The 15,763-nt window shown below is 42.7% G+C and overlaps 1 protein-coding gene across 1 annotated transcript in view; it reads right to left on the bottom strand.

Moving 5' to 3' along the window:
• Positions 1-15,763, bottom strand: part of TFEC (transcription factor EC) — a 380,439-nt gene that overhangs the window by 171,174 nt on the left and 193,502 nt on the right. The gene's annotated exons all lie outside the window — the stretch shown is intronic.

The following is a 15,763-nucleotide window of genomic DNA, read 5'->3' on the forward strand; positions in this document are numbered from 1 at the left end:
TAAGAACTTTGCTTCAGGATGAGAACAGAAATCGTGCTCCGGCGGCGCGGTGGCAGCAGGAGGCCCCATTAGCTAAAGTGGTGCTTCAGGTTAAGAACAGTTTCAGGTTAAGTACAGACCTCCGGAACGAATTAAGTACTTAACCTGAGGTACCACTGTACTTAACCCGAGGTACCACTGTACTGGATGAAGAGCAGCTAGGAGAAGAAACACACTGGAAGAGAGAGGGTTAACAGATTCATAGTCGTTGGACAGCATCCCCCTCCCCCCTCCCCCTGTTCTAGGAGAGCTGAAAAAGTTGCTGAATACAAAGCAAAGCAACGTGGAAGTGGTGTGGATTGAGAGAGGGATGGGTGTAGCCTTAATTGGAAGCACCGCCATTCTTAAAGCGATACGTTCGTTATCCCTTGCTGTGATTATTAAAGAATTCCAACTGGTTCACTTTGTTCTGCTTATCTACTGCCCGGGGGGGGGGGGTGTAGGAAGCCAATTCCTTGAAGCCTAACAGCCAGGCAGGTTATTGATGGAGCCCCCTTGCTCCAGCAAGTGAATGAGGGGATAATGGGGCTTTCCACTTTTCCTATTGTTTGTGACAAAAAGACCGCTTACCCATTTTCCAGGCGATGGCCTTTGGTGTGGCTGCCGAAGAGCTGGCGCGGTTACCGGGACCTGCCTGCACAGTCAGCTGACATCACAGTCAGCCTCACTCAGCTGCAGGGGCTGACAGGATTGCCTGCCAAAAATTTAAATATAAAAAAGGACAGTCATGGCCCTAGAGGGAAGGTGGGTGCTTCAGCAATGGACCTGGTGGAGCCAGTCTTCAGTCAGGTCCACTTCTGGGGCATACAAGCTGACTGGGCTGTGAATAGCCAGCACAGCCGGGAATTGGACATCTCACCCACCCTGTAGGCAGTGCATGTGTGTGGCCTTGCTGTTGAATTACTCAGTTGCTGTATTCAGGGCCAGGGAGGAATTGGCCTGCAGATGAATTGAGCCTATCTGGGGGTTTTGCCTACCTCAAAGCAACTGTCACAACTTGGGGGGGGGATAATAATAATAATAATAATAATAATAATAATAATTTATTTGTACCCTGCGCATCTGGCTGGGTTTCCCCAGCCGCTCTGGGCGGCTTCCACAAAGACCAAAAATACACTAAGATGTCACACATTAAAAAGTTCCCTGAACAGGGCTGCCTTAAGATGTCATCTGAATGTCAGGTAGTTGTTTATCTCTTTGACATCTGACGGGAGGGCGCCACTACCGAGAAGGCCCTCTGCCTGGTTCCCTGTAGCTTTGCTTCTCGCAATGAGGGAACCACCAGAAGGCCCTCGGCACTGGACCTCAGCGTCCAGGCAGAACGATGGGGGTGGAGACACTCCTTCAGATATACTGGGCCGAGGCCATTTAGGGCTTTAAAGGTCAACACCAACACTTTGAATTGTGCTCAGAAACATACTGGGATCCAATGTAGGTGTTATGTGGTCTCGGCGGCCGCCCCCAGTCACCAGGCATTGGGTTGGATCCTTTGTCAAAAAGCTAAGGATGTGGTGGGTGCCCCAGCCCAGGATCTAGGATAAAAACTCAGGATCCCCTGGTAAAGGGATCCAGGGACAGAATTCTGTCCTTGGGTTGTGGCTATGGAGTAATGTCATGATGAACTCATGCAGTTCATCTTTTATCATCACTTTGGAACCCTGTTTCTACACAAAGACCTTTAGAAGCTACTGCACAAGCATGGCCCTCCTCCCTTGTGATTATTAATCCTCATGGTAGTGTCCCCTGCCCACTGCATATTGGGGTAGCCAACATGGTGCCCTCTAGATGTTGCCGGACCAACTTCCATCAACTTCAGCCTGCGTGGTTAATGGTCAGGGATGATGGGACTTAGGTCTTAATTATGGAAAGTGCTATATATATTTCAAACCAATAAGTGAAATAAATAGGGTCATAAATAGGGTCCAGTGTGGCCTGATGATATAGTCCATTTGTATTTGCGTCTAGATGTCTCTTCACAGGCTTTGGTGCCGTGCCATGGATTGGGTTTTGCCATGACTAAATCCACAAACTCTTTGGAAGTATCCAGTCCATACCACACGGGTGGAAGTCCATGCAGAGGCCATAGATGACCTTGCTCATGCAAAGTTTGTTATGGTCATACAGCATTGTGCCATGGATCCTGTCCATGGAAAACACACCATCACCTTCTCAAAAACAGTGATGTGCAACTGATGGTGTCAGGGGCTGGTCTGGATCAGAAGATTGGGGAATGCAATAGCAGGAAGATCAGATTCTAACGGAAGAGGAGAGGGAATATTCACCCACCCACCCTTTGCTTCCAACATTTCCAGAAGCAGGGAGACAGGCAGACACAGAATCTACACAGTTGAGAGAGGAGCTACCTAGCTTTGAGATAGTAGCTAAGCAACCAGAAGGGAGGAAGCAACTGGGCGATACATCAGTCGAGAGTGGGGGGGAACCCCCTCCCTCCCCCCGAACTAGGAGGTCTGAGCATGTCAGAGAACAAAGGAGAAGCAGGGGGGAGGAACTCCCCATTGGCACACTTTTTGCTGCGGAAGTGGGGAGGAGTCAGATTAGGCAACTGATATCCTTGCGGAGATTTGCCTGTTTGTGCTTGTAATAAATGCTGTAATAAAAAGACTATAAATCTGCCAAATGCTCGTTAATTCTTATCAGTGAGCCACCGGAAGAGAGATGGGAACTCCTGTACATGACAGATGGAGTGGGTGGTCCACTGCAATTTCACTCCAGAAAAAGCAGCTATAGCACTATAGATGGTATATCTGGGATGATCCAAAATGTGATCCATCATGGAATACTCGGGATATGTAACTGGACTGCTAGAATCTAGGCAGAATTCACAGTAAGTTAGATGCTGTTACAGGAACTCGTTTCAGTGAAATTTCCCAGAGTTCTTCATCAGAAGGAATGGGGGGAGGAGAAAAGAGTCAGTACTGAATAAGGTTAGTGACTTAAATCACTTCAGGAGGTTTGTGTCCCAATAACAAGCCCTTAACACATCAAACATTTGTTGACAGTAGCTTAACCAGCAGGGGATCACAGATTACTGTCAATAAGAAGCCAAAGTCTCTATTCCAATCATTGATTTTGGCATCCAGCACCGCGATGCATTTTAGTTCCCAGGAACATCTTTCAAAGGAGCTACACAAGTTCCATTTGAAAGAGAGCCTGGGAAGTCAGAGTTCATATTGAGAGAAGTATTATTCACCCCACAAATGACAGAGATGAATCCCAAGGACAACATGAAAACATTGGTTCGAAGAAGACACAGTTGCCAATATTATGATTTTATTTTGTTGTTTCTTTGAGTTTGTGTTTAAACTAATGGCCTTCACCAATGTTCTTGTCTTCAGCATTGGCTACAGTCCAATTTCAAGTTACGTGTGCTTAAAGTCGTTTATTCTCATGCCTGATTGTACTCACAGAGTTTGCTCCGATTCAGAGTACTGTTTATTTGTATTTTATTTCTATCATGGGAATTGTAAAATGTAAGATGGTCAGTTCCTAATAGTGTAAATCCACAGAGCTTCGAAAGCAGGGAGCAATCATGTGTCTTTCTGAACTTTCCCAAGGCTCAATGAAAAGGAGGGTGATTTCTTGCTCTCAACCTCAGAAAGCGGTACAACCCCTCACTGTTTTCAAAGCTCTGTGGCTCAGTGTTCCTAGGGAAGTACCAAGTGCCTAGGGAAGTACCAAGATTCTGGTCTCCTAATGACACTCAGGAGTCATTGTATTTCAGCCTGATCAATTCATGCTCACTCCAACATGAACACACATTGGCTGCATTCCATTGGTACTTTATTCCATTTTCCTGACATTTTCATACCTCTTAATTTTCAGATTTTATGGGATCTTTCTATTGGAAATCTAGTGCAATCTAGCGGAAGGTTACCACTAATTTCCAGGTTAATTGTTTCCAGAAAAAAAAGATTTGCTTAACTCGGAAAATCGCAAGAATTTTCAGTTTTAAGTTTCCCACCACTCATGTGGCAAGAATTGGGGCGGTATCCCAGCATGCAGTCCTTCCCTGCCATTTAAAAGTTAGTGCAAGGAATGTTAGAAATCAGGACAGGAAGAGCTAACATTACAACCTAGCACAATAAATCCCATGTTGGAATACAGCCATTGTTTAGAATAGCCCATTGGATGATATGTTCTCAAATCTGTCCCTGCAGATAAAGGAACCTTGAATGGGTTTATTTACATGTGGGTATTATTGCATTAGTTTTACTTATTATAATGGTAAAGGTAAAGGTAAAGGACCCCTGACAGTTAAGTCCAGTCGCAGACGACTCTGGGGTTGCGGCGCTCATCTTGCTTTACAGGCCGAGGGAGCTGGCATTTGTCTGCAGACAGTTTTTCCGGGTCATGTGGCCAGCATGACTAAGCCGCTTCTGGCGCAATGGAACAGCGAAACCAGAGCACTGCACGGAAACACTGTTTACCTTCCTGCCGGAGTGGTACCTATTTATCTACTTGTACTGGCCTGTTTTTGAACTGCTAGGTTGGCAAGAGCTGGGACCGAGCAACGGGAGCTCACCCTGTGATGATAGCCAGGGCTATTTTTCTAGAAAAAGAGGTGCTAGAACTCACTAGGAACCTTGTTCTCTTATAATGTCATTGGCGCCCACCTCAGAGGTGCCAGAAGTCAGTTCCAGCAAATTCCAGCTGAAAAAAGGCACTTTTGCTTCTTTTTCAATTTCTTATGTAACTTTCACACGGCATTACCTGCTCCCCCCCCCTCACTATACTGCCATGCCATGCCAAATATCATTTGCACCACAGTCACAGGGCTTTTGAGTTCCTGTTTGTCTCTTTTCTTCAGTTTTTTCCTTAGCTTGTTTCCCTCCTCTTACAATTTCCAGCTGCCTCGTTCTTCTTTCCTCTTTCCTTGTTCTCTTCCCCTCAACTACCCCTTTCCAAATGCTTTCCTGCTCTCACTGTGTTTTCCCACTGCCTGGATCTCTCTCCCTCTCAGCTACTTCCCACACTTCACTGCTTGCTTCCCCACTCTTAAAGAAAAATCTCATTTGCCTTACCTTTCCCCTCTCACCTCACCAGTGGCAGAAAGTGGTGGTGGCTCTCTTGCTAGTCCAACAATTCACCTTTGCTTGTTTCTCCTCAGCTGCCCAGGTCCACCATGCCTTCTTGTCAAGCACATGTGCTGCTGCTGCTGCTTCAGCGATCACTTGTAGCCGAGTAAAATTGTCTTCCATAAACATGGTCTTAACAGTGAGTCCGTAAGTGACTGTGGAGGCCAGTTCTGGATCCACAAGTCCTTCCACAGTGGAGACATAGGTTTCCAGACAGAAGTAGATCATGGTGAAGGTTTGCCAACCCTCACCATGACATGTGCTGCACACACACCTCAGCACCCTTGGCTGGCCTCTTCAAGGGTAGGAATGATGGTCAGCAAACCCTCATCTGTGACCTCTGATGGCAACAGCCGTACAACAGCCCGCAAGGTGAAGGAAAAACTTGCCCCATATTGGGGTGCGGTGGTGGGAAGGCTGCAGGACGAAACTAGAGAAGAAATACCTGTTGAAGGGCACTCCGACCACAGACTGCTTCAGCGTTACATAACTTATCACACAAAACTCCTGTGGTTTCCTAGGTTTCTAGACTTCAAAAAAGATTTTCTCTGGAAGTAATTAACATGGAAATGAGCGCCAACCTTGCACTATATTCCCCTAGATTTCCGGAAGTGTCTTTGACATCAAGCTGAAATGTAATGCAGAAATTATCTGTTATGAAAATGTCAGGAGACTGGAATAAAGCACCATTTTGAAGGCAGCCACCACCAGTTCTTTCCACCCTGTCTATGAGGCATATGTACCTCATCTCCAAGACCACATGGCGGTGGGTGGAAAAGCTCTTCGCACATGCCCCTTTGTGTGTGCAGAGATGTCCATTCTATTGAATGGAGCCAGCTGGAAAGAAGAAGCTCTCAAGAATGCCGAACAAGAGAGTCATGGATGGTCTCTGTCTAGGTTTTTCACACAGAGAGCTTATTGGGAAACAACTGCTTTGGGTATTATAAAAAATCAAGTTTCTCAAGCAATCAAACATTTACAGATTTCCAGCAGGAAAATACTGTCATTTGCTCATGTGCCTGAGTTACTGATGTCCAGACTTCGCTGGCATGGACAACTTTCAAAAGATCTAAATGATTTTAATGGTGTCACTTGGAGCCACAGCCAAAATAAACCAAGAGTATATGTTTATAGTCTGTGTTTTAGACATGTCTGGGGCAGAGGAGCTTTGGAAGCAAATTACTTCTCACTCCTGCATAAGGGTAGTCCTTCAATGTCACTTTTTTAAAAAAATAGGTCACTGGCAGGTCAAGAAAGGACAGCAGCCAGGAGAGCTGGGGTAAGTTTTGCACACTGTTCACCCTGGATCTTGAAACAGTCACAAGATGAAAATAGAATATTAGATGCACCATTGAGCTTTATAGCTACAGATGTATCAACACATATGACCATCTTCATATGTGAATATCTGTTATATATCCCGACAAAAAATGCAGTATATCTATCGGCATACACCCACATGCAATTATTACACAGAGCATCTATTGAATTAAAACTCTCTGCCAGGCGTACAGGGCCGCAGATGGTATGTGTGCTGATTGTATGCAAAAAGCCCTAATATACGGCACTGATAATTAAATTACGACAGCCATGAAAAAAAATAGGACACCATCTAGTCAAAGTTAAGCAATTTTGACACCCATTGATTTCAATGGGAGAGAGCTAAGCTCTTAACACACCCACTGATGTCTATAAGTGCTCATGTCTGAGTGGTTTGCAACTAATAATTATTGCTAAATAATTAAAGCTCTGCGGATGTCTGCATCCTTTTCTCTGAGTATATTAAAAAGGATTTCAAGACGAAAGGGAGAGACGCCTCTTTAAAACATTTAACATGTGTGATGCATAACATGTATGATAGATATGGGCTTTACGGAACTGCAGCAAACATATTGCAACAGTGTGCGATCCTTTGAGTGGCCAGCGCAAGAAATGTTAGAATATGTAGTTTTAAAATAAAGCGTTCAGGGCTGCCGGTAATATATTGTGCCTATATAATTCCTTGTTGATGTTGCTATACTGACCTCTTCAGGATATGAAAATTTGGAGCCTTGTTTATTGTTCCCATGCATCTCTCACTCAGGGTACAATGCACAATGTCTAACACTTTCTGCCTGAAAGTTTTCCAGGCACTTTGGTTTCTTTTTATAATTTCTGGTGCTAGTAGCCCATATAAAATAGCTTGGGGATAATGATTTCAAAGCTAATCAGAAGAAAGAGAAAGTTCTGAGCACACTGAACTCCTCCAATAAAACCTCTTAAAATCAGGTGGGGAAAGAGAAAATTCCCTCTGTAGTTTAAATGTGAGCACTTTCCCCTCTTTTGGATTTCCCCCTTTATCTTTTTGGAAATCTCACCTAATTATTAATTTGTGCACTAAGATACATAGCAGTTTCAGATGAAAAATGTTATTCTCATAAATGAGTGGACCACAGCTAACCTCCTTTAAAATAATCTGTATATTTAATCCCAGTTATTACTGTACTGTAGCCTGCGACCAGCTGTAGTTAAATTAAAAGTTCATTTGTTCAGTGTCGATTTTATGAGTCTAACCTTTCCCAACTAGGACAGACAAGCTCCTCAAAGGATAATGATACACCCAATGATATAAACTAAACTTGCTCCTTTTCTGCAGTTTTATATGAGGAATTAAATTAATTTCATAAATACAGGACAGCACCTCTCAAGGTTTAGTCTAGGTCGTTTTTCTGCTAAATACGAACGGCTCTCCAGAGCTCGGACAATTTCCTATATTTGTCTGTGACCAACTACAGTTTCTCAATTAGAGTCTGACGCGCCTTTTATACATATATATCATTTTGTAACTTACAGTCCTCTTTGGCTGGCATTCAAAGCTATGCCCCGTGCCTTGTTTATGTTAGAAACAACAGCTCTCTGAACTGCAGCTCTGTTTGTAACTATTTATGGTTGAACAAATGACAAAATACAGAAGACCGAAAAATCTTGGCATGGAAAAAAGGTCTCAGTCTGGTTTATGTTTTCATCTCCTCTCCTCCACGTTTATTGATTGTGTTAACAACGGCAGCATATTCTGTTTTCACACTTTATTGCGTGACACGAGGCAGGTAACTTAGATTTGAAGACAGGAAATGCTTTAAGAGAAAAGTGATTCCATTCACAACACTTTGTACCTATTATTGTGTTTTTCAGGCAAGTCCAGGGCTATTTAGACAGAAGTCCCTCAGAGATCCTACTAGTTTACCCCTTAGCTAAGGTGCAAAGGATTGCAACCTTACTGACGAGGCTCAAAATTCTGCTACAGGTCAACTGACTGGTACACAATGACCAGCAGACCAAATATTATTTCATTTCTCACTCATTAGGGTTGCTGCCAGAATTATCCAAGATAGGTAGAACTTTCCTTACACCTCACGGTAGTCCCTAAAAACCTTCCACAACAGTGGTCTGGACTAGAATGTTACCCTCTTCACTTGACCATCCTCTAACTCACAGCTAGGGATGTAAGAAGGAATCATTTTCTGTTCTGCTCTAGATTCCTCATATGCAGCCCTGCTTCTATTCCAACACAGTTCATCTTCTGCCAAACACTGCTATATATTACTTGTCTCACTGTCTGTGGTGGCCAGCTCTATTTTTCTAGAAAAAGAGGTGCCAGAACTCACCACGAACCCCTGCCTTGCTCTCTTGTAATGGCAATGGTGCCCACCTCAGAGGTGTCAGAACTCAGTTCTGGTGAGTTCTGCCCTGGTTGTGGCAAAATTCTGTAATTTATGTAATTTACAGAGAGATGTTTGAGCGGCACACATTATTAGGTCTGGCTTCCATACTAAAGATAACAATAGGTCATTTTCCTGTGTTCCCATTCCCCCATCCCGTTATCTTATTTTTACTGACATTTACTGGACCATTTTCACATAGTGAATCTTTATTTTGAATCTTTATTTCCAAGGATCTAAACAACTATGCTTCTGACATGAAAGTAGGAAGCTGGTTGAAAAATAAAGAGTTTTCCCAGACATGTTAAATAGTGGGACTTGCCACATAAAGGTGCATTCTTGCAAAGTACACTATGCAATTGTATAATAATAATAATAATAATAATAATAATAATAATAATAATAATAATAATAATAATTTATTTATACCTTGCCCATCTGGCTGGGTTTCCCCAGCCACTCTGGGCGGCTTCCAACAAATGATTAAAAATACATTAAAACATCGGTCATTAAAAACTTCCCTAAACAGGGCTGCCTTCAGATGTCTTCTAAATGTCAGATAGTTATGCTAAAGTTATCTCATGAAAAACAAAGGTAAAAAGAAGTGTGATTTAGATAAGACATTTCTCAGATTTCTTAAGAGAGCTGACTTGAGGTTCCAAATTGCAGACATTATGGAATTACAATGTTCTTCTGTTCCCAAAATATTCCAATTTTTAAAGGTTCTGCTGTAGTTGATTTCAGGCTTTATATATAAAAAGGAATGTTCTAAGAATAAGCTCTCCGACTGTAGAGCCCTGTTGCTTCCTATTCTAATTCCAGGTAAGTAGAGGATGGTTGCTGAGCAGATAGGAAAAGGCACAGAAAGGGAAAGACACAAACATACCAAAGCACAATTCACAGTCCGTATTAACTGAAAACAATTCCTGAGCCCTAAGCCCTGGCTGGCCTTCATTTAGGATAAACCATTCACATAGAGCTTCCCAACTCCATCATTTGCAATGTGGGTTTAGATATAAAAGTATTTCCGAAGGTCCTTTATCTTTCCTGCCAGATAGTCGGCATGAGAGTCTAATGTGCATTTCTCAAAGTAAACATAAACAGGAGTGGCAGCAAGACAACGCTTTCTGGAAGGGACATGTGGGAGAAGATTTCTGGAAGAAATGGGACATGGGTTACTTCCACGTTCGTATCCAAAGATTGCAAGAGCTTGATTAGAATGCTTTCCTCTGTCCAAAAAACTTCCCTGTAACTTACAGTATAAAATCTGTGTTATAATATTTTAGGACACCTCTAGACATTGCTTTTAATTGTCCATTTATGGTGATTAGCATTCATGGTGGTGTTGGGGCAGTTATCGGCAATCCTGCTTTCATAACTGCGCCTGCAAAAGTTTCAAGGATTGATACGCTGCTCTACTTCCACTTGGTACATATCCCATGGTTTCCTGCAACAATCCTGTAACTTTCTATCACAGACATTCCAGGGTTTGGTTTTGCCCCACTTTTCTTGCACTACGTTGCAAGAGAGACCCTCCAGTCAGCAATGACACAATATCATTGGGGAAGCGTTACGAAACAACTTATAGAGCAGAATGGTGTGTGGACAGTCCAATATATATTGTTGTTTATTCGTTTAGTCGAATGGATAGGTTTGATCTTCTTGCAGGTCTCAAGACTGCATAGGTTTGCACCATATTTCTTTTGTGCCAATTGAATAAGCGGTGGAGTCTAACTGGTCCAGATCATTTCTGCCTGGTATCCTTTGCTGAACTGATGCCAATGGGCATTAACCCATCACTGCCTAGCACATAACTCCAGTTCTCAAAAGCTCACACCAGCTACCCATATGAGATCATGCCTAGTTCAATGTTCTTGTTTTAATTTACAAAGCCTTTAACAACAAGGACAATCTGCTGGACTTTAATTTCTCATAATATGTTTCGCTTATATGATAAGTTGGTCTATAGAATTATATAATCCTTATATCCCTGCTCAGTCACTGAGATTTTGGGGGGAGTCACACTTGGTGGTCCGCCATAGGTCAGATATGTGGCTCATATCCACTAAGACCCATGCATTCAGTATTGTGGGTCAAATTCTGTAGAACTCCTCATGGCTGAGATTAGACAGGCCCCTTCCCAATTGAACTTTTGGTGCTTACTGAATTCCCTTTTGTTGTTATTGTTGTTGTTATTCCAGCAGGCATTTTAACTGAAATCTGTTTGGTGTCTGTGTCCCCCCCCCGCCCCCATTTTAACCATTTTTTATCATTTCTGTATTTTATTTCTTATACACTGTTCAAAGACCATTGTAGTTAAGTGGTATATAAATTGTTTAAACAAATAAAAAAAATAGAGCACCATGCTGGCTTATTAGATAGCTAGAATCTGATGGCACGTACTTATGTGCCAGTATATTAGCTCATGTGTTGAGCCACAACAATCTCTCAATTTAGGCCTCGAGAGAAAAATTCTCCACAGCCAGCTTCTTGTGGTGGAGGGGAAATGAGTGTAACAGGGACATCTCCTATGTTCCCCATTGCTATGGTATGTATTACAGCAAATTTATCTGAGGAGCACAGGACATAAACCAAAACATCTCTAATTGTTTAGTAATGGCAGTCGATTCTCTGACAGAATCACCTCATCTTTTCTATTAAGAGGCATTATAGTGTGCAGATAATCTCAGTGGAATAATGCAGTGGTGCAGAGGGGCAATAAATCAAATGATAAATTGAGTGTAACGTCGATTATGCTAGCTATGCATAGAAATATATACATTTGATGGTCATTATGACACATGAAATGTTCAAGACCAAGAGTGAAAAATACATTTCAAATTCTCTATATGGGAAAACCTGACAATGATCTGCAGTTTGTGTCTAGCATTAAATTCTATAAATCTGTCAGTGTTTTCCGCGCTGAAAGCCTGATTCTAAACGGAAAGGTCATTATCATTATTAAGTTTTATAAGAAAATCAGTACGTGTACTGGTATCTATTTAATAACTGAGACATCATGAATGTCAGACTTAACACACTTTGCTGGGTGCTAATAACTCTTAAAGTGTACCCTTGACTCGAGTCGAAGGCAGTATTGGAAATTTTATATTATCTGAACTGCCTGGTAGCATTTAAACGTACTTCCTTAATAGCTACGTAAAAATATAGTGACTTCACACAACTTTGGCTGCTTTGAGGCTAGCACCAAAAGGTTATACTAAACATTTTACCTCTTCCCCTCTCTCACCTCCAGTTTCCAAAGACAGTAATACTTGGGCACAGCCATTTATTGTATTTAATGGTTATTTAAATTTCACCTAGGTGAATTGCGCTTGCTACAAAATGCCTGCACCTACGACGGCAATAAAATGAAGGCTTTTATAATCAAAATAAGTGCCCAGCACAGCAACGATATTTTCATCATTGAACAAATATAACTTTTTGACATTTCCATGGTGGAATTGGTGTGGTTTACCCTTAAAATATGTATTTATTCAAGGTCCCCCCCCTTAAAACTTTTGTAATTTTTGCATTATATGATTTTCTAATTCCAATCCAGAGATAACCAGTGATAACTTGTTTCTTTTTCTATTATATATTTAAATTAAAAATAAGGAGATGTAGTTTCTATTAATGAGTTTTGTAGGGGTCTTTTAGTATTATGTCCCTAGGCGACTTCCTTACTCAGCATGAAGTCCTCATAAGAGGTGCTTGTGCACCTGATTAATTCATAAATGGTGTTGAGGGCTGCATATTTCCACAATCCTTGTTAAATCATGGAACTCTGCTATTTCTCTGTAGGATGCATTGCAAATTGTGATGCCCACATTATGCACCTAATCATACCATTCTGTGTCAGCACCAAATTTCCCAAGCATTCTCATTTATATGACATCCATCTCAGGAGCTGGAAAGTCAAGGTCCATCAGTAACATTTATATCAATTGTGAAGAGACAATACATTGCTGAAGTGAAAAGCAGACAGTTTAATATATCACTGATAAAGCAAGAGGAACACTGTATTTAATGAGTGACCAAAACTAAGATGGTGTTGTGTATATATATATCACACAAACAAGTGCTGACATGCAGAATAAATTGGGCACGACCTCCATAAAGATGCACAAAATTAAGAGCAACCTTGTGCGGTTTTGCCCCCTTCTGAAATGGACAGTTTATTTACATGATGCTGCCATTAGCTGCCTTGTCTTTCACTTTACCTCGGCTCTCTTTCTTTCATTATGCCCTGAAATCAGGGGTGATACGGAAGCTGCCACCTGTTAAATAAAGACGTGGGGAGATAGCCAATATTTTTGGCACCCCACTTGTGCAAATAGGGCTTCCTCTCCTCGCCTGCAGCCCCCTGCTCAAATCTCCGAGGGCCTTCTGGCGGTTCCCTCACTGCAAGAAGTGAATTACAGGGAGCCAGGCAGAGGGCCTTCTCGGTAGTGGCGCCTGCCCTGTGGAACGCCCTCCCATCAGATGTCAAGGAAATAAACAACTATCTGACTTTTAGAAGACATCTGAAGGCAGCCCTGTTTAGGGAAGTTTTTAAGGTTTGATGTTTTATCGCATTTTTAATATTCTGTTGGGAGCCTCCCAGAGTGGCTGGGGAAACCCAGCCAGATTAGCGGGGTATAAATAAATTATTGTTGTTGTTGTTGTTATTATTATTATTATTATTATTATTATTATTACCTCTCCAGAGTTGGGGGACCTTCTGAAGCAGATTGGGGGCATAAGGGCTGCAGGGGAGTCCCATTGCATCCCCTTGCATGTCGTTGGCTCTCACCCAGAATGAAAGATATCACAGCATACGTTTAACATGCTGCTTTATTGATGATTTGTGAATTAGAAGGCATTCATAAGTCTGAATCCACTTAAATTATTTTTAAAAATATCTCATTTTCAAACATTGTATTTCAGAAGGTACGATCCACAGCCAGTCAACTGGTTTCTCTTCATCATTCGATGCCTGCATCTAGAATGAACAGTGACTTGAGAGGACATGCAAAGACCGTCCCTTAGTCGTCACTCCTCAACTCTGACTTTTCAATGGATTGGATCCAGAATGTTCATTAAACTTGGTCCCCACTGACAAGTCAGTCATGACATAAGTCTCGTGTAAGTCATGACATAAGTCTCACAGCATTTGCCTGCTGCCCCGTACAACAAAATTCTTTGGGCAGCTTACATCTGCTTTCATTTGGAACTAAGCCCAACTTACCAAGTCTAGATCCAAGCCTACACATTTGGGAAGATTCAGGCAATCATCTTGACATCATAATACACTGCTGTGAAAAATGCAGAGACTTAGTTCTTGACCATACATGACCATTGGAATGAAACCAGGAACATTGTCAGCAGATGATCATAACCTCCAGTGGTTTTCAGAATAAGAGAAGTGTGGCTACACATCAGCTGCACACACTAAGCACATCATTCTTTCCTTCCTGGCAGTGGCAGGCAGCTAGTACTTGTCCCTCCCGTTTTTTCTGTTACAGTCACCACTTGGGTGAAGTCCAGGAGCAACATGCTGCTCCTTAGATTCATTCTGAGCATCAACAGTGAGACTTAAATATCTACTGGGGTCCCACCAGACTAAACGTAATTTTGCAATAAAAATTTTTTTTGCATGTTCATTTTGCAACATGTCATTGACAGAGTAATGTTATGTTACTGGTGGATATATGGTTACTATACAGGTAAATTCTGCTGTGTGGAAGTTCATCGTGACAACACCCACAGTCACGTCCAACCTGGAAGAGTCCATAGTCACACCTCTAAGAAGAGTCTAAAATGTACAGAGCTGTGATTATTTATATATATTTCTCACCCAAGGAGCAACAATACACAATGCCAATCTTATGAGGTCAGCAGAAATTGATAAAGCCACTCCCGACATAAGGAGGGGGTGGAGTTGTGGGCTCACGCCCCCAACATCCACGTGGGGCTGGCTTCAGCCCCATGTGACCTGGGGAATCCTCGGGCTGCGTCAGCCCCAGAGCCAGCAAATCCACTTGGCTAATTGGCATGGATTTAAAGCCTTTAGTTTTTTCGCCTACCTTGTAGCAAATTGTCACAACGCCTTTGGTTTTGGAGGTTAGGCATTGGTAGGGGTATTATTAAGCAGATGAGTTGGGGGGGAGGAGCGCCATCACCTCCCCCAAATATTTAAGGGTAGTCCGGTAAAGGATTCCAGGGGGCATTGCCTTGTCCGAAACCTATGGAGGCTAGGGCCTAAAGCGCGCCCCCGAGCGGTGACCCCTCGGGGAGTGCCTAGGGATGTGCATCTCAGGGGCTCCCCCTGCTGGTGTTAACCCTTTCCGGTTCTCATGCCAGATAGTCTGATAGGACCAATGCCTAAAGCCAATACTGCCCTTACCTGTAACCAATAAAGTTGTGGCCATTTTTCGCCTATTAACCTAAAATTATGGTGTCCTGTGTCTTTATTTATTCCAACTGGTGGGAGGCGGGAATTGCCACGCATAATATTCTTTTAACAACAACAACAATCACCACCACGAACATAGTACACCACCCATCTGACTGTGTTACCCCAGCCACTCTGGGTGGCTTCCAACATATACAAAAAGATAATAAAACATTGGACATTAAAAACTTCCCTATAGAGGGCTGCCTTCAGGTGTCTTCTAAAGGTTGCTTATCTCCTTGACATCTGATGGGAGGGCGTTTCACATGCTAATCTGCACAAACAGCAGTCAACCCCCAAAGCCCTTTAATCATCTCATTCGCTTCCCAGAGCAAGAAGGACCCATCAATCACCTTGATGCTCCAACAGATCAAAGTGGGGTAAGGGGGAAGAGTGCCCCCCCAGCAGCAGCAGTGGGAGATGCCAGTGAATGGGGTCCTGAGTCGTACACATTTACTGCCCCTGCCCCTCCACTTCCTGGGGCCACTGAAGTT

This window comes from Podarcis liolepis, assembly GCF_965112155.1.
Source record: "Podarcis liolepis genome assembly, chromosome: 10".
Taxonomy (NCBI): domain Eukaryota; kingdom Metazoa; phylum Chordata; class Lepidosauria; order Squamata; family Lacertidae; genus Podarcis; species Podarcis liolepis.